Raw genomic sequence first — 22,307 nt, 5'->3', positions numbered from 1 at the left:
CATGAAAGTCCTGAAGGAGTTTCGTGGTCTGGCATGGAAAAGACAACTATAATGGGAAATTTGGGGAAGAGTGTCAGCTTTGACAAATGTATGTGTTAGGGTACTATTAGCTGCTATAACAATAAACTTCAAAAAAATTGACTTAACACACTACAAGTTTATTTCTCACTCAGATAACAATCCAAACAGATGTCCCTTAGCTGCAGGACACAGGATTCAGGTTTCTGTCTTGAGGTTCAGACTTGCCCGAGGTCTTCAGAATCTCTTCCAGCCCTCAGAGAGAGTAAAGATGCACACTCACGTCTTAGAAATCCCATTTTTCTGACTTTCCACTGGGGAGAACTTATCACGCAACCCCAGCTAGATGCAAAGGACACCAGCAAGACCAGTTTCAGTCAGGCAACTACATTTTTATAGCATAGAAGGAGATGAAAAATGAGTGGACAGTTAGCTACAAGAAGAACAAGGAACACATTCTTTTTTTTTTTTTGAATCAACTGATATTCTGGTGATAATGGAGCACTTAGGAAAATTTTGGTGGGCCTGCTTTCTATTATAAGCTAGGAAAAGGACAAGGAGGTCTGAGGATCTAATGGTGGAGATACAAGCAGGTCTAGGTTGTATTTCTCAAGAAATAAAATATGATAAAGTCTATGTCAGTTCCTAGGAAGAAGGGGAAGCTTTGCTTTTCAAATACCCATCACTGTGTGATTTGGCTCATTTTCTTTTTTTTTTTTTCTTGAAGGGATCATAAAAATTAAGTCTAAAAGAAAAGCAGTTCTTCAGAGAGCAGGTTTGGCTGCCCTTTGAGATACCTAATTTACAAAAGTTCCCTTTAATGGGTGTCATCTTACAGTCAGGGAAATGAGCCACTACCTTCGGAAGTCAGGTTTGTTAGCTTTTTTGCCTGAATCCCCTCCATTTTTCTCACAGCCTCAGTGAGCACAGTTTCTTTTCATCCTAATGTGATGGGGGATAAAATGAAAGGGAATCTTCCTTTATGCAATCGTGAAACTTTCCAGTTGTGAAGCACTTTGAAATACAGACTAATTAATAAACACAACTCTCTTCTAAAGCCGTGAGGATCGTTGTTCTCATTTTTCACAGCTGAGAAGGCTGCAGTTAAAATAGTTGGCCCCAGGCTGTGCACCTTGTCGGTGGAAGAACTTCAAGGCATCAGCCTGCATTCTTGCAGGATGGCATGCAGCCTCTCTGGAGAATAATCAGTAGCTAACAGCGACTTCCTCAGCGACTCCACAGTGCCCCTGGCACCAGCTATACAATTAGCAGTGTTTTTGTCACAAGCTGTGAGTGACCCACTAAAGAGAAAGGAGAAAAAGTGACTCACCGGATGGCCCTATAGCTCATGAACACTTCCAGAGATTGAAGAAATCTTTTGTAATTACCAGCTCTGTGCTAAACCAAGAATCAGAGACTGTATGGATAGTTTGCTTATGAGGAACAGAGACCTGTCATAAACTGCTGACTGTCAAGTATAAGAGAAATAACCTAGGACAGAATATAGATCTCTGTAGAAACTTTGTTTCTCCCTTCTTCAAGAAGTGTGTGTTATTTATGTAGGTGAGGGAATAGACAGTCATGAATAAACCCAGCCAGGACACTCTGGTTTCATTTTCAGTTGTGACCGCAGTGAGATTAGATAGCGTGAAGCTGCACTGTTCGGTGTGGGAGCCACCAGTCACTTGTGCCTACTACGAACTGAAATGTTCTCCGAGAGTAAAATACAGACTGGAATTTTTTTTTAATTATTTATTTTATTTTTGGCCTCACTGGGTCTTTGTTGCTGCATGCTGGCTTTCTCCAGCTGAGGTGAGCAGGGACTACTCTTTGTTGCTGTGTGCAGGCTTCTCATTGCGGTGGCTTCTCTTGTCAAGGAGCAGGGCCTCTAGGTGTGCAGGCTTCCATAGCTGTGGCTCAAGGGCTTAGCGGCCCCATGGCAGTGATGCCCCAGAACTGTGGTCGAAGCTGTGTCTCCTGCTTTGGCAGGCAGATTCTTAACCACTGGACTACCAGGGAAGTCCCAGGCTGAATGTCAACATCTTTTTTTGTTTGTTTTTAATCAACTTTATTGAGATACAGCATATGCCCAATAAAATGCATTAATTGAACTCACAGTTCAATAAGTTTATAAATAAATAAATAAAAATCAAGATATAGAACATGTTCGCCACTCCCAAAGCATACCCCATTCCGTTCCCTCCTCATCCTCCCAACTCAGACAACGTTGGCCTCAGACAATCTCTGAGGCAATCACTTACTTTAAAAACTAAGATTTTAAAAATCTTAATGTGAAACAAGTGAAGTGCTAAAGTAAAGTCGTTCAATCATGTCTGACTCTTTGCGACCCCATGGACTGTAGCCTACCAGGGCCCTCCGTCCACGGGATTTTCCAGTCAAGAACACTGGAGTGGGTTGCCATTTCCTTCTCTGGGTAAAAACAAGATAGCAAAACATCTCATTTTTTATATTGACTCCCTGTGGAAATGATAATATTTTGGGTGTACGGGGTTAAGAACAACTTATTAAAGTTAATTTCACCTGTTTCTTTTTACGTTTATAACATGGTTACTAGAAAATTTACAATTTCACATATGGGTGACAACTCTCTATTGAAAGTGCTTCAGTAGGAGTCTAGCTTTTTAAGAGTCTCCTGATTAGGAAAGTTTATTCACAGAGTTCCCAAGAAGCCTCCACTAATAGAAACAGCTTCCTTTAAAATCAACAGGAACACATCAGAATGTTTCCTGACTTCTGAATTTGTCTTTTTTCTCTTTTCTTTCTTTCTCTCTCTCTCTCTTTTTTTTTTTTTGGCATTGTCTCACGGTTTTCAGGAGCTTAGTTCACCAACCAGGAAATGAACCCAGGGTTCCAGCAGTGAAAGAATGGAATCCTAACCAATGGACTGGCCAGGGAATTCCCTGTTTTTCTTGTTTTCTAATATTAGAAAAGATCTGAAAGAGAACGTTTTTCACATCTTCCTCCGTTGGCTAACTCCTATGCATCCTTTAAGATCCATTCCAGGGTCTTCCCTCGTGGTCCAGTGGTTAAGACTTCGGCTTCCAATGCTGGGGATGTGGGTTTGATGCCCAGTTGGGGAGCTAAGCTCCCACATACCTCTTGGCTAAAAAACCAGCCAACCAAACAAACAAAAAAATAAAACCATAAGACAGAAACAATATTGTGACAAATTCAATAAAGACTTTTAAAATGGTCCACATTTTAAAAAATCTTAAAAAAAAGAAAAAGACCTAGTCTGTATCACTGCCTCTCGAATGCCTTCCCCCCCCACCTCCTCCCCTTCCCTTCCGGCCTGGCGGCCTGACGCTGCATTAAGGGCTCCTGTTCCATGCTACCACGAGCAGACTGTCATCACTGCCTTGTCTCTTTACCTTGTTTTCTATGACTTCCTTGAGCTCGAAGAGATTGTCTTTCATTTTCATATTTTCAGTATCTAGCATAGTGCCTCGAAACATTATACAAATGTTTAATGTTTGAGTAATTGCTTAATAAGAATGAGTGAATAAAACAATTCTTTAGTTGTCATTATTTCAGAATTATTAATAATAGTAGCTTCCATTTGACTGGCACTTTATAAAAAATTATGTTAGTTGATCCCCACTAATCCTTCTTCATTAGAATCATCACATTTTATAAAGTACAATTCTTTGTAATGAGTCTCCCCTCGTGTCATGAGTGCCCTGAAAATGATATTGATGAATATACATTGCTGTGTGAAAATTATAAAGTAAAACTTTATCTTTATTTGTATAGCATAAATGACTAAGCTGAGGACAGAGGGGATATTGGCAATAGACATGAGGTATTTGTTGAGGGTTGAGAAGGTGCCAACAGAAAAATGAATCTGTCGTATTTGGGGTGTCATATAATTTATTGTCCAAACTCAAACACTTGAAGAGTTAGTGGGAGAGCTATTATATGCATTCTGTCACAAAAAGCACAAAGCGGGCTGGTAAGGACAAATCAGGATATATGTCCTGCTGTCCCATCTGCACATACATGGTATACACACACACACACACACAGATGAGGGGCTGAGACGTGTCTGTGGGTCCACTCTGGGTGAAGCAACTTCATGGGCTCTGTGAGCAGAAGTCCTCTCACCGGCTGGTCAGCTCACAATCCCACAACACTGCGCAGGACTGCCCTGTGAGTCGTGGGAAGAGAGTTTCCTTAACCAGGGCTTGCAGAACCAACCCTGTCCTCTTCCCTTCCTGCTCTTCATGGAAGGGTTTGGAAGGAGGGTGGGGCTATCATGCTGCCACTTAGTAATGCCACACGCCTCTGTCATTGTGCTCAACTTGTTCCCACTAGCCTGGGAGAAAAACTAAAAGCTAAGTTCTCTTGACAAGGGCTTTCCATTCAAACCACCACATATATTATTATTATCTTTGATGGGAAAATGAAGACATGGAGGCACAGAGATATTATGAGATCTGCCCGTAGGGAGAGTCATGGAGATTTCTGAGTCCCAGTCTTGGGCACTGCTCACCACAACACACTGCTTCATGGAAACAACCCAGGAAGACGGCACTGGCTTCATTTAATTTGCAGAAATGCTTGAAATGTTCAAATGGAAAAAGTGTGCCGTTTCCCCTTTGTTTCCCACAGGCGTGGTCTCTCTGTGCCATTCCTGAGGCTGGTTCTCTTTGCACAGATGTAACTTTGCACCTCCTAACCACAGCAAATCTAGCAGAAGCCTTGCTGTGAGCTCCATGGATGCCAACTGGCATTATTTAAGTTTTCATTCAAAGCCTCCTTTAGGGTAACTTCTGGACATCTGAAGTGCCTGTTCAAGAAGATCAACAAATGGCTGAAGACAGATTTTTCAGCCAGAGGAAAGAATTATTACCTTAGCATCAGTCTAATGAAAACAGAGGTGAAATACCAGCCCGCACTAGATAAACAGCACACCAAGCCATCCATCACACTCAGCTACGCTGAGCAGAACACCCTAACCCATGTCACCTGACTTCCCGCTTCACTCGCGTCTGAGAACTGGGACCTTTTCTCACCAGTTTCTGTCTGAATAAAGACCCAGACAGGAATCTTTTAGGCTCTCCTATCTCCCAATCTATTTTCCTTTCTCTCCAGTCAGAGGCAGCAACAGCTTCTCAGGGGCCCACTTCCCACTTGCATGCTCTAAGCTGGTGTCCCCTCCAGGACCCAGTTGATACAAGGGGTCTAGTCAGCACCTCCAATGGCAGCTTTCTTTCTTGGACCCTGTTGGCTCATAATCAGCGTATCCAGTCATTTGATACAACTGCCAGCCCACTATGCAGCAGGCACCCTGGGTAGAGAGACACAAGGTCCTCTTATCTAGGAGCTCACGGTCTAGGGGAGAAGACAGAAATCTTGCATGTTTAGACTTTCTTTTGCTTTTTACATATATCATTACTCATCTTGCCACAACCATCTCATATGAGGGAATTGTTGTTCAGTCACTCAGTAGTATTCGACTCTTTGTGACCATGAACCACAGCATGCCAGGCTTCCCTGTCCTTCACTATTTCCCGGAGTTTACTCAAACTCATGTCCATTGAGTTGGTGATGCCATCTAACCATTTCATCCTCTGTTTCCCTCTTATCATCCTGTCCCCAGTCTTTCCCAGCATCTGGAGCAGGATCTATTAAACCTACCTGAAAACTGACTAACTTCTGAATGTGTCATCAGACTTCAGCTGACCAACTCCAGCTCAGTGATCTCCCCCCATCAGGTGAAACTTCTTTGGTTTTGTTTTCAGATTTCTCCTTTTCTTCCAGAAATCTGGAAATCAAATCTTTTGTAGCATCTACCAAGTCAGCCCTGATGGAAGAACCTCTACCTAACTGTTCCTCATCTATTATTTTTTCCCCAGACATTAATGCTTTGCTAGTTGTAAGGAAGCTTGATAACTTCTAAAATACGTACTTAAATTTGGTAGCAGCTTCTGAGTGTGGCCATTCCTAAACACAAGTCTGTGGCAGGTACACAGAATATGGCTCCTGTTTCAAGGCACAAGTATGTTTTGTTCAGAATTCTCGTTCCATGGGGTCCTGAGCCTTCAGTGTGCCCAAAGATCTGGTTTTTCCAGCAGCAGTGGACCTGGAAGGACAAGCATCACTACTGCGGGAGACTGTGATAAGTAGATGGAACCAGGTGGTGGTGACTCCTTTAAGTCAACCAAACAGAAAGACCCGTTGAGAGCAGTATCAGTGCTGTAGCCAGTGACAGGCACGAGTCACTTCCTAACCCTGGGTAGGAGCCCACAGAGCTCATGGGTCGCTTGGGAGCATGAAAGCCATCCCTAATATGTGCTTCCTTGTTCCTTCTATTGCACATGACTGGCACCAGAAAATGCATTTTACCAGCACTGTCATGTTTGTGTGCCCAGGGTCACCAAGTCAAAGGTTGCTTTTTTACCTTTTGAGCCTGTTTATTGGAAAGCATGATGTCTATTTATACAGAAATACATCTAACAGAGTTTTAAATATATAAAAATAAATTTAAAAGTGTTTACTTGTTCAAGCCCAACTCTGTGTATTTGGCCAGGAGGGCCAAGATCAGAGAGCTGATTTCTTATGTTCCCAACTCAACATCACTCACAAATATTTGGTCTTCTAAAAGAAAAGATGTGACTCCTAAATAACCATATCCTTACCTGTGTTCTTATCTTTCAGGAAAAAAAAATCCACTGTGACCTTCATTGCCAGTGTAATGATGTTGATATCACAGATACTATCAGGGAGAAAAAATTCTTAAAGCAGAGACTATAATTATATCCTCTTTGGGTTTTGCAAGATGAGTGACACTTGTGAGTGACTGCTGCGAAAGCTTCATGGCATCATGTTATATGGTGAGTAAAAGAAAGTGACGTAGTTTTATTAACTCTGGCCTTTTGAGGAACATGTTAAAGAGCTCTAGCACATTGGAAAACATGTTGATGTCTGTCAATCTCTTAAATAAAAATCATTGTAGAAATAAAATTTAAAGTTAAATATCTTTATGGAGTGCTTATGATGTTAATGGGCTAAGCATATATTGTATAATACTTACAGTAATCCCATGCTTTATTAACCCCAATATGCAAATGAAGAAATTGAGCCATAGATTCCAGTCTATTTCTATTTTCTGTATTCTAAATTCTAGTAAGTGGCAAAGTTGTGGTTTAGGCCAGATCTTTTATTTATTATTTTTTTAACTTTACAATATTGTATTGGTTTTGCCATATATCAACATGAATCTGCCACAGGTATACCTGTGTTCCCCATCCTGAACCCTCCTCCCTCCTCCCTCCCCATACCATCCCTCTGAGTCGTCCCAGTGCACCAGTCCCAAGCAACCAGTATCATTCATCGAACCTGGACTGGCAACTCGTTTTATATATGATGTTATTCATGTTTCAAGGCCATTCTCCCAAATCATCCCACCCTCTCCCTCTCCCACAGAGTCCACAAGACTGTTCTATACATCAGTGTCTCTTTTGCTGTCTCGTATATAGCGTTATTGTTACCATCTTTCTAAATTCCATATATATGCATTAGTATACTGTATTGGTGTTTTTCTTTCTGGCTTACTTCACTCTGTATAACAGGCTCCAGTTTCATCCACCTCATTAGAACTGATTCAAATGTATTCTTTTTAATGGCTGAGTAATACTCCATTGTGTATATGTACCACTGCTTTCTTATCCATTCATCTGCTGATGGACATCTAGGTTGCTTCCATGTCCTGGCTATTATAAACAGTGCTGTGATGAACATTGGGGTACACGTGTCTCTTTCAATTCTGGTTTCCTCAGTGTGTATCCCCAACAGTGGGATTGCTAGGTCATAAGGCAGTTCTATTTCCAGTTTTTTAAGGAATCTCCATACTGTTCTCCATAGTGGCTGTACTAGTTTGCATTCCCACCAACAGTGTAAGAGGGTTCCCTTTTCTCCACACCCTCTCCAGCATTTATTGCTTGTAGACTTTTGGATCGCAGCCATTCTGACTGGTGTGAAATGGTACCTCATAGTGGTTTTGATTTGCATTTCTCTGATAATGAGCGATGTTGAGCATCTTTTCATGTGTTTGTTAGCCATCTGTATGTCTTCTTTGGAGAAATGTCTATTTAGTTCTTTGGCCCATTTTTTGATTGAGTCATTTATTTTTCTGGAATTGAGCTGTAGGAGTTGCTTGTATATTTTTGAGATTAGTTGTCTGTCAGTTGCTTCATTTGCTATTATTTTCTCCCATTCTGAAAGCTGTCTTTTCACCTTGCTTAGAGTTTCCTTTGTTGCGCATAAGCTTTTAAGTTTAATTAGGTCCCATTTGTTTATTTTTGCTTTTATTTCCAATATTCTGGGAGGTGGGTCATAGAGGATCCTGCTGTGATGTATGTCAGAGAGTGTTTTGCCTATGTTCTCCTCTAGGAGTTTTATAGTTTCTAGTCTTACATTGAGATCTTTAATCCATTTTGAGTTTATTTTTGTATATGGCGTTAGAAAGTGTTCTAGTTTCATTCTTTTACAAGTGGTTGACCAGTTTTCCCAGCACCACTTGTTAAAGAGATTGTCTTTAATCCATTGTATATTCTTGCCTCCTTTGTCAAAGATAAGGTGTCCATAGGTGCGTGGGTTTATCTCTGGGCTTTCTATTTTGTTCCATTGATCTATATTTCTGTCTTTGTGCCAGTACCGTACTGTCTTGATGACTGTGGCTTTGTAGTAGAGCCTGAAGTCAGGCAGGTTGATTCCTCCAGTTCCATTCTTCTTTCTCAAGATTGCTTTGGCTATTCGAGGTTTTTTGTATTTCCATACAAATTATGAAATTATTTGTTCTAGCTCTGTGAAGAATACCGTTGGTAGCTTGATAGGGATTGCATTGAATCTATAAATTGCTTTGGGTAGTATATTCATTTTCACTATATTGATTCTTCCAATCCATGAACATGGTATATTTCTCCATCTATTAGTATCCTCTTTGATTTCTTTCACCAGTGTTTTATAGTTTTCTATATATAGGTCTTTAGTTTCTTTAGGTAGATATATTCCTAAGTATTTTATTCTTTTTGTTGCAATGGTGAATGGAATTGTTTCCTTAATTTCTCTATTTTCTCATTATTAGTATATAGGAATGCAAGGGATTTCTGTGTGTTGATTTTATATCCTGCAACTTTACTATAATTATTGATTAGTTCTAGTAATTTTCTGGTGGAGTCTTTAGGATTTTCTATGTAGAGGATCATGTCATCTGCAAACAGTGAGAGTTTTACTTCTTCTTTTCCAATTTGGATTCCTTTTATTTCTTTTTCTGCTCTGATTGCTGTGGCCAAAACTTCCAAAACTATGTTGAACAGTAGTGGTGAGAGTGGGCACCCTTGTCTTATTCCTGACTTTAGGGAAAATGCTTTCAGTTTTTCACCATTGAGGATAATGTTTGCTGTGGGTTTTTCATATATAGCTTTTATTATGTTGAGGTATGTTCCTTCTATTCCTGCTTTCTGGAGAGTTTTTATCATAAATGGATGTTGAATTTTGTCAAAGGCTTTCTCTGCATCTATTGAGATAATCATATGGTTTTTATTTTTCAATTTGTTAATGTGGTGTATTACATTGATTTGCAGATATTGAAGAATCCTTGCATCCCTGGGATAAAGCCCACTTGGTCATGGTGTATGATCTTTTTAATGTGTTGTTGGATTCTGATTGCTAGAATTTTGTTAAGGATTTTTGCACCTAAAAATATGGAACGCTTCACGAATTTGCATGTCTTCCTTGCACAGGGGCCATGCTAATCTTCTCTGTATCGTTCCAATTTTAGTATATGTGCTGCCAAAGCGAGCATGGCCAGATCTTTTTTAATGTTTTTTTTTTTTAATTGTGGGAAAAGTCACATAATATAAAACCATATTGAACCGTATGGTTCAGTGGCACTAAGTACATTCACATTATTGTGCAACTCTCACCATCATCTGTCTCCTGAAGTTTTCAGGACCAGATCTTTTTAGGGTATTCAGAGATGGTCATATGCTAGTTAAATCAAGAGACACTGATGGCTAAATGAAAATGTTAACTATTTGTGGATGATACCCCTTCCCAAAGGGCATAATACCTTTTCCCCTGTCCATGACAACACTTGCCTTGTGTCACCATATCTGTGAAGCTGTGTCATTATTCAGAAATCTTCAAAGGGACTCTGTATAGTGTTGGAAGATGTTTCAATTGTCTCTCTCTCTTTCAATCACACATACACACATGAACACCCAGACACACAGACACACACACACAAAATCTCTGATGACTAAGAGTGATTTTCCTCTTCACCCCACCCTTTCTTGCCTGGGGCTGCTCTGGACAAGTCACAAAACTCTGCCTCTGATTAGGTACTTTGCGCCTGGAACACCTCACTCATCCGATGGTGTCTTCTTTCTCCAAGCTAAAAGCTTGGGTCCCGCTGTATTCCCACAGTAGGTATGCTTTATAAATCAGTTCTTCCTGTGGTGTGCTGTGATTTTAAAAACAAACAAAAAAACCCAAGAAACTTAGGGAGGTGATGGAGGTTCATTTTTTTTTTTTTAAAGTTTGATAGATATACAAGTGTAAACAAAGTGAAATGAGCATTATGACTATCAAAGATTGTCCCAAACTGACCTGAGAAGCATCTTGCAGGACGTGTGTTCCTCAGGGTGCTGGGCTATCCTCCTGTTCCCTCTAAATCATTTTTCCCGAAGGATTAATGAAACCTTTGCCTCCTTTACTTATGCAGTTATTTAAGTAGCTTAATGCTTAAAGGTCAACCACTTGCCCTCTTTCCAAGCTTCTGAGAGACACCTTGCTGTCACCTCCCCCCTAAACACCATCTATCATTTGTTTACATCCATTGTCCCTAACATTTACACATTGTAGATGAATACACTTTCAAGCAGTAAGTTCAGTTTACTGGAACCATGTCTAACCATATTAGCATCTCACCCACAGTGGCTGCCCCGTAAAGTGTCAGATGATAAGAACTGCTAGAGTTTGGGACTTCTCTTCTGTGGTGGGGAAACCTGGAAGTAATCCAGCTGTTGAGTCAAAGAGAAACCTCACCTGTGGTGTTTCAGATCCATCATGGGTAGAAAATGGAGAGATAAGGTTACACCTAGGGAGGTGCTGAAACACAGGAAATCCAACCAACCCAAGGGCCAAGTTAATTAAAGCAGAGCTCTGCCGAGCAGGGTTTATCAATCAGGGAGCTGAGACTCCCCAGTTCAAGATCAAACCCAGCCAGCCTTTAACCGTGGCCAAGAGGCACTCAAGCCCCATTTGAAGCCCAGCCTGAACTTTGCTGGCACCAACCCAAATGCCTATGATGGACTTTGATCTTATAGCTCTAAGTGCCACGGGATTCCAGACCAAACCGAAGCTCAACTACCTTCACGAACAATGACAAAAGAAGGAGACCAGAGAAAAGCAAGGAAGGCCCCCAATTCAATCACACGCCAGGGAAATAACGCTGTGTTGAGAAGCAGCCAGTGTCTCACAAGCTGCTCTTTGAGCCTTGGGTCACAACAGAGACAGCTGTTATCTTCCGCACAGGTATTTGTCTTTGCACATTTCCTGCTTGTTATGAAGGTCTTGTGCATCAGTAGCTTTTGCATAGTAATACGTCTTTCTCTAGTGTGCTTATACTCTCCACACCATGTCATGTGCTGTGCAGTCAGAATTTTCCTGTGGCTTCGATTGTGGACAAACGTTATAAAGGTTTTTATTTGTTGTAATGGTGCTGGAACCAAGCCCTAGGCTTGGAAAGCTGTTCTCATGAGGAGAGCTGACTGGTCTGGAGGAAGACTTGGTGTGTGTGCAGCCCTCATTTCTTACCTACCTTTTTCTTAGGAGGCTCTGTTCCTGGGGTCAGCATGGCGGGCAGCCAAGTGTTGAGAGAAGGAAAGCTGCTGTGTGGTGGGTACTGACGGAGCTGGCAGGCGTGCTGAGAGACGCTCTGCACGGCAGGCCCGGCCCAGGTGTCCAGGACAGAGGGATGTGTGTGACCCACAAGTCATGAACTCAGGAGTCTGTAGCTCTGGGGGTGGGGGTGGGGTTCAGAGCAGGAATTCCTTCTGCTTACATTCACTTTCTGGCAGAGCTGAACCCTTTCCTGGGCAAGCGGTATTTCATTAGTTAAGATGCTAAGTGTCACCTGGAGAAAAGATTAATTACTAATGACACCAGGAGTGGCCAAAGAATAAAGCCCCGAAGAACTGAGTCAAAATAAGAACAAAACCACAGCTATCTTCTATACGGTTGTGATGAGATAACTGCGTGCTTTCTTGCCTTCCCTCTGAAGGTGATTCTAAAATGAAAACCTTGGTCATGAAGTTGCCTACATTTATGTTCTTTCACCTCCACGTGTTAATCTCCTGCAAAGACAGGAGTTGGGGTCATGGGCTCACTACGTGATACGTGGCCCCTCTGCATTTTGTATTAAGATCCTGGGGCTGGAGGAGGAGGCTTGATTGCATTGATGTCCTTTCACTCAGTAAGCTAATGAGAGCAGGCTTTGTTCTATGTTGAATTACTGGCATTACTTTAAAGCATTAAAAAGTCATTTAAAATAGTCTTTTAAAGCAGTAAAGGACATAGTCTATTCTCTTTGGGTCTTCTAGTCCAAAGACTAGAAATAATAGCATAACAACAGTCCTACACCCATTTATTTCTGTGCATTATTATTGTCCTTCCCTTGCTGTCTCCTCATTTTGATCACGCCTCTCCCTCTCTCCTCCTGACTCTCTGCACTCCAGCCCACTGACCTCTGAGTACTCCCAAGGTGCCCCAGACTGGCCTTTGCACCTGCTGTTTCCGCAGTCCACCTGCTCTTCCTCAGCATCTGTATGGCTCAGCCCCTCATTTCCTCCGTTCCTTCCAGGTCTCTGTTCAGTTGTGTGCATCTGTCTTAGCAAGGCCCTCTTCCCTGGCCGCCTGCCTAGAGTTTTCTGTACTAGACACGTTCTGTCTTCCTTCTTGGCTTTGCTTTACTCCTGAGCATTTACTGCTATAATATAAATATATACACGTTATAAATTTTATTTTTAGGTTGTTTTGTGTTTGGTCCCCAAACAGAATGTTAAGAACAGACAGTGCTTCTTTATTTTGCTCCCAGTTGTATTAAGACCTGGGACTTAATAGGAAGTTTTGAATGAATGGATGGTGCCAGGCTCTGTGCCAGCCACTCATGATCAAGCCAAACATGGTGTCTCATTGCAAGAAGTGTCTAGTCTCATGGGAAAGACAGTTTTTAAGGAAGAAATTCAAATGAAACTTGCTTCCTGTAGGGAGCTGCAAGGGTGAGCAGCCAAGGAGCCTTATCTGGTCTCCCGATGTTTAAGCTGAGATCTGAGCTTACAGGAAGGGCAGGAGACAAGAGAAAATACGGGCAGTTCCAGGTGGCTGCAGCCAGACTGTGAGAAGTGAGATGCATCTGGAGGTGCAATGAAGCTCACAGGATGGGCACGGGTGGGAGTGGGGAGGTTACAGAGACTGAGCAGTACACAGTCAGGCAGGGGTTCTAAGCAGGGAGATGGCATAATCCAGAATAGCATTTTAAGCAGATTTGAGAGAAGTCAGATGAAAAGTTTCAAGGAAGCAGACCCTTAAGTGTGTGCAGACTGTCAAAATTTCTCCAGGAAAACTGGATGACTCTGAATGAACAAAAATAGTAAGGACAGAGGGTACATACAAATGGAACGATTTCTTCAGGTCCTAACAATTCTAGGGACAGAACGAGCTCATTCCCACCTCAGTATTTCCACCCACTATGTGCTCCTCTCTGGAAATGTTCTTTTCATCCATCCAAAGCTGCCCCTGCTTCCTGAGCACAAGTGTAGTCCACCTCTCCAGAGAACATGTCAGGAGCTCGCTCTGTCCTCACTGATATTTCTTCCCTTTGATCTCTTGAGACATTCAGGTACACACTGCACACAAATGGTCTACTTTCTTGAATAAACAGATACCTCATGACCCTGAGTAGAATGTCTTCTCCTTGCAAACAAGGACCAACCCTCCTCCACATCCCACCCACCTAGAGAACAGATGAGACATACTAGGGTCTTCCAATGTAAACCAATTGATGAAGGTCCAGATTATTAACTATACATTGGTATTTTGCCATCTTAGAATGACACATAAAGAGTCTCACTTTACACATGAGGACATTTAGCTCAGCAGGAAAAACCAGGCAGAAGAACTAAGCGTTTGTGTGATTATCCAGCTATAATTTAGTGGAATGAAAATGATCCAGGAAAAAAAAAGAGACTGGAAAGTTCTCTAATATGACAAGACACTTGTAAAGGATAAAGGTAGAATACCCAAAATTTAAAGGCAAATCAGGCAGTTGCCACAATACACAGTAGGATCTAAAAAACCAAATTCAGGGGTTTGGCCGACTGTATAAACAACCAAACCCTCAAGATGGTATTTATAGCCAAGGTAATGAAGTGAAATATGTAGGAACAGTTCTAGGGCTGGGGGGTGGGGGGTGGGTCGTGATGGAGATATTATAGCGTTTCTTTCTGTTGTTTTGTACTGATTCAATAGTGATTACTTCACTCACATATTCTCCCAGTGTCTTTTCCTCAGCTCCCAAGGACCAGTGAATGGATCAACACAAAACAGTGTGGTGTTTCTTGATTCCAGTTCAAAACTCACAGTATGTTGCAATAAACTCTCCTTTCTATCTTTTGGTGAAGATTTGAGGTTTTGTTAAGACAGACAATAAATGGGAATCACATTGCTGATCCAGATCGAGCCGTTTGTCAAACTGTTACAATATGCTCGGACATGTTGCTCTGTTGCTCAAACTGTGCTGCAATTATCCTGTTTATTTTGTGTGTCAGTTACATGATGGGGATGTCAATCACACAGCTCTGGTTACAGGCGTGTCAGCATTTCTATTCTAGGTGCTTATAGTCAAGAGTTTATAACTTGGCCATAAAAACTAACCATGGAATGAATCTAGGCACATAAAAGCCATTTCCCAGAAGACTATTTTTTAAAATACAAATTAGGAAAAAAAGCCCTATATGTTCTGCTATTCTTACATTACCTGCCAGTCTCCAAATAAAGTAGCAAATTGTTTTTCCTCATTTTCATTTTTTAAAAAATTTTCTTTAAATAGTGTACTGCAGGGCCTTTTGGTGAGTTTTTGACCTGACTTGTCTGGTAAAGATCAATTGGAGTGAAAAGTACTAAACTCATTTTTTGTTATGCACAAGTATTTTCCTGGAGGTTGTGAAAGGGGGAGGCAAGCTTGGCTGATACTGAATCTCAAATCTGAGTTCAAGACTCTATTTCTGGGTGCAGACAAGACACTGGTATTACAAACGTGCATTTCGAGGCTCTCTCTTTTTGAAAGCTCTCTAAATTTTTAGGTAATGGAAAACTGTGAGATCAAAGATTTAATCCTGTTTTCCTTGCAACTTCAGTGACAGATATTTGCTGCAAACTGTGTTCCAGACACTTTATGAATATTAGGCCATTCAGTACTCATTAGTAATCAATACTCAAACTAATGCTGCAAAGAGGAACAACTGCCCTCAGTCTATAACTGAGGAAACAAAGGCTCAGACAAGTTAAGTAACTTGCCATAGGTCACACAGTGGAGTGGGAGCAAAACCCTGGCCCATGGATCGAGAGGCTCAGTCTTTGGGTATTCCATATAGTCATAACAGAGGCAAGTCATGCCAGAAAGTTCCAGTGCTTCACTGGAACAAACTATTTACAGTTAAACACACACTTGAAAGGGCTTAACACTAACATATAGTAAATGTTTGAATGGCAGCTTGTAAGGCTCTGCAAGGCTGGGTCTAAGTAACATGTGGACACAGGCAGCCCCTCCAATTAGAATGCCCATTTGTGCTCATGTTGTAGAAATTTGGCAATTGCCCCAGTCATCTTCAGTATGTTAAAAAAAGTTTGTCATGATCCAAAACTGAACATGAGGGCAGTAAGTAGCTCTGACTCAAAGTTAGATACTCTCTTGCTCTCAAAGAAGACTCCCATCCTGGGTTTGGTCAAAGCTGGTCTAAACATTGATGGGTTAGCCCCAGATGGGGATTCATATTCGTGTATGTTGAATTTGTCCTCATGCAGCTGCTAGATAATAAAGTTTTGATTTGATCAGATCTATTCACAATACTTGGAGAAGGGAATGGCACCCCACTCCAGTACTCTTGCCTGGAAAATCCCATGGATGGAGGAGCCTGGTGGGCTGCAGTCCATGGGGTTGCTAAGAGTCGGACACGACTGAACAACTTCACTTCACTTTTCACTTTCATGCATTGGGGAAGGAAATGGCAACCCACGCCAGTGTTCTTGCCTGGAGAATCCCAGGGACGGGGGAGCCTGGTGGGCTGCCGTCTATGAGGTTGCACAGAGTCGGACATGACTGAAGTGACTTAGCAGCAGCAGCATTCACAATACTTGGGGTTTCTCTGGTGGCTCAGTGGTAAAGAATGTGCCTGCTAATGCAAGAGACGTGGATTTGATCCCTGGATCAGGAAGATCCCCTGGAGAAGGAAATGACAATCCACTCCGGTATTCTTCCCTGGGAAATCCCATGGACTGAGGAGACTGGCAGGCTACAGTCCATGAGGTCACAAAGAGTTGGACATGACTTAGCAACTAAACAACAACAACAAACACTCCCAGTAATTAGCAGTCACAAGTCAAATTCACTATTTTTTCATGGTTTTCAGAAAGCATTTTTCCTTCTAATGGTTTGTAATGAAGGAGAAAGGAAGGAAAAAAAAAATAAAAACAAGAGAAGAAAAGGGAGCAGGAGGGAGACGAGGAGAGGAGATGTGATCTGTATGAAAAGCATTTTAAAAACAATCATTGACCAAAAGGGACTTCAGATACACAAAATCCATTATTGTCTTTCATCTTTTTCATAGTGCATCTATTTTTATCATAAGCCCAACAGGCAAATACCAAGTCAGCTTCATTACTTGGCATGGAGCCTGCAGTAATATTGATGATATAATATCAATCATGATTATAAGTTACCCTGTTATCATTATGTGAATATTATTTTATAAGCTTTAATAAGTTGCTTGAGCATTTAAGATGAAGGGTTTAAAAGTCTAAATTCATATTCATGCCAAATATGTAGGACATATTTTTCATAATTGTTCTTGTCCCTTGGGTCAGTAATAGTTTATAATCATCATAAAATTTCATTCTTAATTACTTTTAATTTATCAGAAGGAAAATATGGATGGTTATTACCCAATTAAAATACTCCTGATGCTTTTAAGGTAGACATTATGGGGTTTTTGGAGTTTCACTGAAGACAATTAAAAAAAGAAAGAGTACCGCATGACTTCAAACTGTTTTAAGTGCTCAAGTTTGCAGAGATATTCAGCTGTTCAGTATCCTATTTCCACCTGTCTGTTCTCTTAGCATCTGTGATGTAACCAAGGGAAAATTGGAACATTTTTAATTTTAACCACACGAAAGGTGCAAACGTGTGTGACATAAAGACAAGACTATTCATTTGGTGGCTAGAGAATCTGTTCTGATACTGCACATCCTCGGCTTATACTAATCGTTGGCTAGGGCAAGGACCAGGAAGATGATCAGTGGAACACTCACAAAAACCAGACAGATGCATGAATCTATGTCCTTGGCTGGACCAAGTGCTACTTACTTTGTGAGAGACACAGAGGTGTGCCCTTTAGATGGATGTTCTGTGGTGATGATACATTTTTTCCCAGATGGTTCCAATGCTACTAGCCAGAAAACAGCCCAGCAGGGCAGCTCAGTTACAATGATTATGATTTCTTCCAGAGAAATTAAATGGGTCAAAGTGATAGCCACAAAAAGAAAATGCCTAGTCATCAGAATTTCATTCCAATTCATTATGAAACGATTGTGCAGAATTTAACCTCATACCTCTTTCTTTGACTTGCTCAATTTCTACCTCCTTTCTTGTTTGATCATGACCTTATTTGATCGCAAACTTAAACCACAGCAGTACTGAAATCTCTTTTAACTTCCTTCCCTTCACTTATCAGAATATCTTAATTTCACGCACACATGAGCCCAGTTTCCCAAAGAGAAAGCCCTCCAATTCCTAAACTTCTAAAGGTTTACTTAAAGAAAAAGAAAATGCTCTTGGGGAGGGGGAATACTGTGAAGATGCCTTATTCTTGCCCAGGCTTTCAAACAATTAAGGAACTGCTCTAGCAAACAAAGAATAAGTTGAGTCTTGGCAGTGATGAGTTGGTGGGTATGCTCAAGGTAAGCAGAGTCATGTAAATATATGCAAATAGCATTCACCTGTTGTATTGTATACAGAGGACAAGATGGTTGGTTGGCATCACAGACTCAATCGACATGAGTTTGAGCAAACTCCAGGAGATAGTGAAGGACAGGGAAGGCTGGCATGCTGCAGTCCATGGGGGTCGCAAAGAGCTGGACACAACTGAGTGACTGAACAACAACAAACTGCATTTATTTCACCTAGGGTGCGCTGTAGTTCACAAACAGATCTGGAGCCTGTTGCCTTATTTGGCAAAAATAAGCATCGCTCCAGCTCCTAGAAGCAATTCACTGCTGTCTCCTAACACATCGGTCATTTGTGAATGACATTTTCTAATAGGCACATTTTCACTAGAAATATTGGATCTAGTCTACTAGGATCCATATCAGAAGAGATGACGAAATACTGGGCATTCTTAAAAAAAAAAAAAGGGGGGGGGGCTTTCCCCAAAGGCACAGCGTAAAGACTCTTCCTGCAATGCTGGAGACACAGGAGACCTGGGTTCTATCCCCAGGTAGGGAAGATTCCCTGGAGAAGGAAATCTTCAACCCACTCCAGTAATCGTGCCTGGGAAATCCTATGGACAGAGGAGCCTGGCAGGCTATAGTCCATAGGGTTGCAAAGAGTCAGACACGACTGACAACTGAGCGTGCACACACAAATACAAATAGTACATTTTTAAAAAGTACACTTAAATGTCGGTCATTTCTTAGATGGGTCTCACCCACCTGGCACATTTGGCCTCAGTTGTTATGTTCTGTTTTAGCATGAGACTCTAATGCCTGAACACAAGTTACTCCAGTTCTCAAAAGTTATGAATTTTGATATATGGCCCCTCAATATGATAGCTTACCTCTTTTTGGCTTCACCCAGGTAAGTGCATGACTCTGGGCTTTTCTTGAAGGCTCCAACCTGGAATACGGGCTCTGCAGGCACCGACTTGTAAAGCAAAGTCCCACACGGGCAGGTATCACTGCCTTTAGTGAGCTGGGAAACTCTAGCCAGAGAACATGGAGTCGCTAAGTCTCTCAACGTAGGACAGGAGCCCCAACTTTTAAAGAGGCTAATCCAAACAAGTGACAAACTGCTGTACTTCAAAGACAGGAAATCCCTTCAATCGTTAAATTGTAAGGACAGAAAATGACCTACATTCAGGAAAACGGGGAGCTAGGAATTCAACATCATGTTTGTTCCAGTTTAATGAAGCGTGTTTGGTGAATATTAACTGGTTCTGAGGATTCCTATTCTGAGTAGCCACCAGAAACCCACATTTTCAAGATCTTATTTTAAAAAGTCACTTTAAAAAGTTCACAGCAGTTTGAAGTTATTGTGTAAAGACTCTCTCTAGGCCAGTTTTCACCCTTAAAATTTGTCTGGTTTAAAATTACAAATTACTCAGCATGTTTAAGAAACCGTTATGAACATGTTTTAACATATTCCTAAACGTCAAAACTAAGAGAAGGCATCACCCTGCAGTGCAGCTTTGGAAAACAAGCAGATGGATTGTTTCAGGTTTGACAGACAGACTGAAGTTCCTCAATGGCAAAGCATGTGATTCTTCAGTAGTTTTTCCCAGCTCAGAATGCAAAGTCTAGATGGACTTCTTGCCAACTGCCAAAAGTACTTCGGGCTGTGGATCTAGCAGTTTGAACCATGTGAGTATAAGTACTAAATTCTTGCCCAGTTTGCTCAGAATAAAAAGAGGGCCCAGGATAGCTAATGGGGACAGAGATTTGGTGAATGCTGTTTTCTCATGGCAGGGCCTCTGTGCTCCCCCAGCACTGAGAAGAATTCCTGAACAAATATGCGAGCAGGAAGGGAACGGGTGGGTGAAAGTCAGCCCCATCTCAGAACGCAAAAGTTGTCCTGTGTTTACGTTTTCAAAAAGCGAGAATCCAAAAAAGAATTGAGATCGGAAAATTCCTGGGGAAACAAAAAGCTTAACCTACATTCCATGGTTGTATCAACTTAAGCCTTTCTGAGCAAGGAGGTCAAATTTAACTCTGGTTCCCTGTTTACCAAACAAGTCAACTTATTTCGTATGTATAGCTATAAACTGTGTGCAAGTTTCCTAAGTCAGGCACTCAGGATGAATTATGAATGGAATTAGCCAGCTTGACTTGGAATTTCCTCACTTTTACTGGTCTTTTAAACAAGATTTTTATACATTCATATGTAATCAATGGGACCAACGCATGAAATGGTCCTTAACATAAAACACTCTGTTTTAGAGTGATTTTGCAGTTAAGGAAACTTAAATATGAACTTCTAATGTGGAAAAGGTAGTTTTTACATGCTGCTTTAAAAATGATCTGGAAAACTGATGATCTGGTCACAGTATTTCTGTCAGAAACTGAAATCAAGTTTATATTTTAAGGTACAATTTTAAATACTTGCTTTCTTTCATGAAGCCAATCTGCTTCTTATAACCTGAGCCTTAGTCACCTTAAAATACATAAATTTGTTATTTGGCTATTGAGTTTTTAAGTTGCAGGGGAGAATAATTTAGATATTCATAAATACAGAGTATAAGGAAATCTTTCCTGAGTGCAAAACTACCTTTTAAACTCTCACTCATCTAAATAAGTGAATGATACAAATATACCTCTTGATTTAATTTTGGCTAGTAGTTATTTCGTATCTTAATATATATTCTTTCATATTAAACTTGCACCAGCTTAAAATTTCCCTATAAACCGGCATGTCCAAATTGATTTCCATAACAGTTTGTGTACATAAAAACTAAGAGATCAGGATCAATGTCAAGTTTTGGAGAGAAAAATGAACTTGGGATTGTTTTTTATTCCAACAAGGCACATGTTCAAATTGATCCCATATACATATAAAAGATTAAAATATTTCTCAACCGTTCATGCAGGAAGTAAAATGTAACACATGCCAACTATATTTTTATTATATAGATAATATAACAAAATACTTGGAACGGCTGAAAGGCAATCATTCAAGAATACATAAAAATTTAAAAGAATAAAAAGCCATTGGAAAAAAATACTTCTTAGTCACTTAGAATTTAATTACTTGCACGTTTTAATGGTCTTGTATATTTTGATAGTAAACTGTTTTTACAAAATTCTTGCCTTTTCAAGTACCTCAAATACATGAAGAACCAAAAATATTTTCTCCTTCATAACACGTTCAAAAGTATCCATCATCTTGACAGAAATGTTATTATAGTAATAATTTTCTTATACCTGATTATAATATTTCTATAGAATGGAAAACTCTGACTTTTCTTTGGAAGGGGGAATAGGGTTTAAAACATGCTTTAATAGTCATATAAAATGTATTCATTCCCAAGTTTCTTCACAAAAACCTTTGATATTACAATTTTATCTAGATTACATTTATAGTTTTGGAATAAACCAAACCTTTGAATAGTGTTGTGCTAATCTTGGTTAAATAAAAAAAAAATTACTTCAGTGATATCTACTTGCAGAGAGTTAAAGAAATATTAATCCTGATGTTTTTAGTAGTTATGGAAATACTTTTTTCCTGAGGGACAGCTGAACTTCAATCTGAAATGTGAACATAGAACAAAATAACACAAGTATAAAGTTTCCTTTTGAATTTAATAAATCAACGAAGAAATGTTTATCGTGAAATTTTAAATACAAAACTTTTAGCCTGAACTCTTGAGAAAATCCTATTCAGTAAAATATTTGTTTCTATATTTGCTCCTTAAACCTTCTTGTCCTTCATTTTTCAAAGGAGCACTGACTGACCACATTCACAACTGCTGTCTGCAGGGAATGGCTCAAAGTCACCGCCATGTCATCTGTCCCTTCTCCCCAGCAGCCACGGTTGTCAAAAAGAAATTTTATTATTTATATCCATTCTTTTTAATTCTGTTTTTATTAGTTCTCAAAGTCTTTGACAGCAAATGTCAAACCACATTTAAATTGTTTTGATTTTTAACTCCATGCTCCAGGCCAGATTTCAAATACTTTGCAAATGATTAAAAAAAAAAAAAAAAAAAGCGTTGTTT

At 40.4% G+C, this 22,307-nt stretch overlaps 1 non-coding gene across 1 annotated transcript; it reads right to left on the bottom strand.

The window, feature by feature from the left end:
* Nucleotides 1-9,740: 9,740 nt before the first annotated feature.
* LOC139179351 (U6 spliceosomal RNA) lies at nucleotides 9,741-9,847 on the bottom strand. The gene has a single exon (XR_011563727.1). It is a non-coding gene; the product is annotated as a U6 spliceosomal RNA (small nuclear RNA).
* Between the last annotated feature and the right edge of the window lie 12,460 nt (nucleotides 9,848-22,307).

The sequence above is a fragment of the Bos indicus genome, chromosome 2 (assembly GCF_029378745.1).
Source record: "Bos indicus isolate NIAB-ARS_2022 breed Sahiwal x Tharparkar chromosome 2, NIAB-ARS_B.indTharparkar_mat_pri_1.0, whole genome shotgun sequence".
Classification (NCBI taxonomy): domain Eukaryota; kingdom Metazoa; phylum Chordata; class Mammalia; order Artiodactyla; family Bovidae; genus Bos; species Bos indicus.
This window is presented reverse-complemented; position numbering and strand designations above follow the sequence as displayed.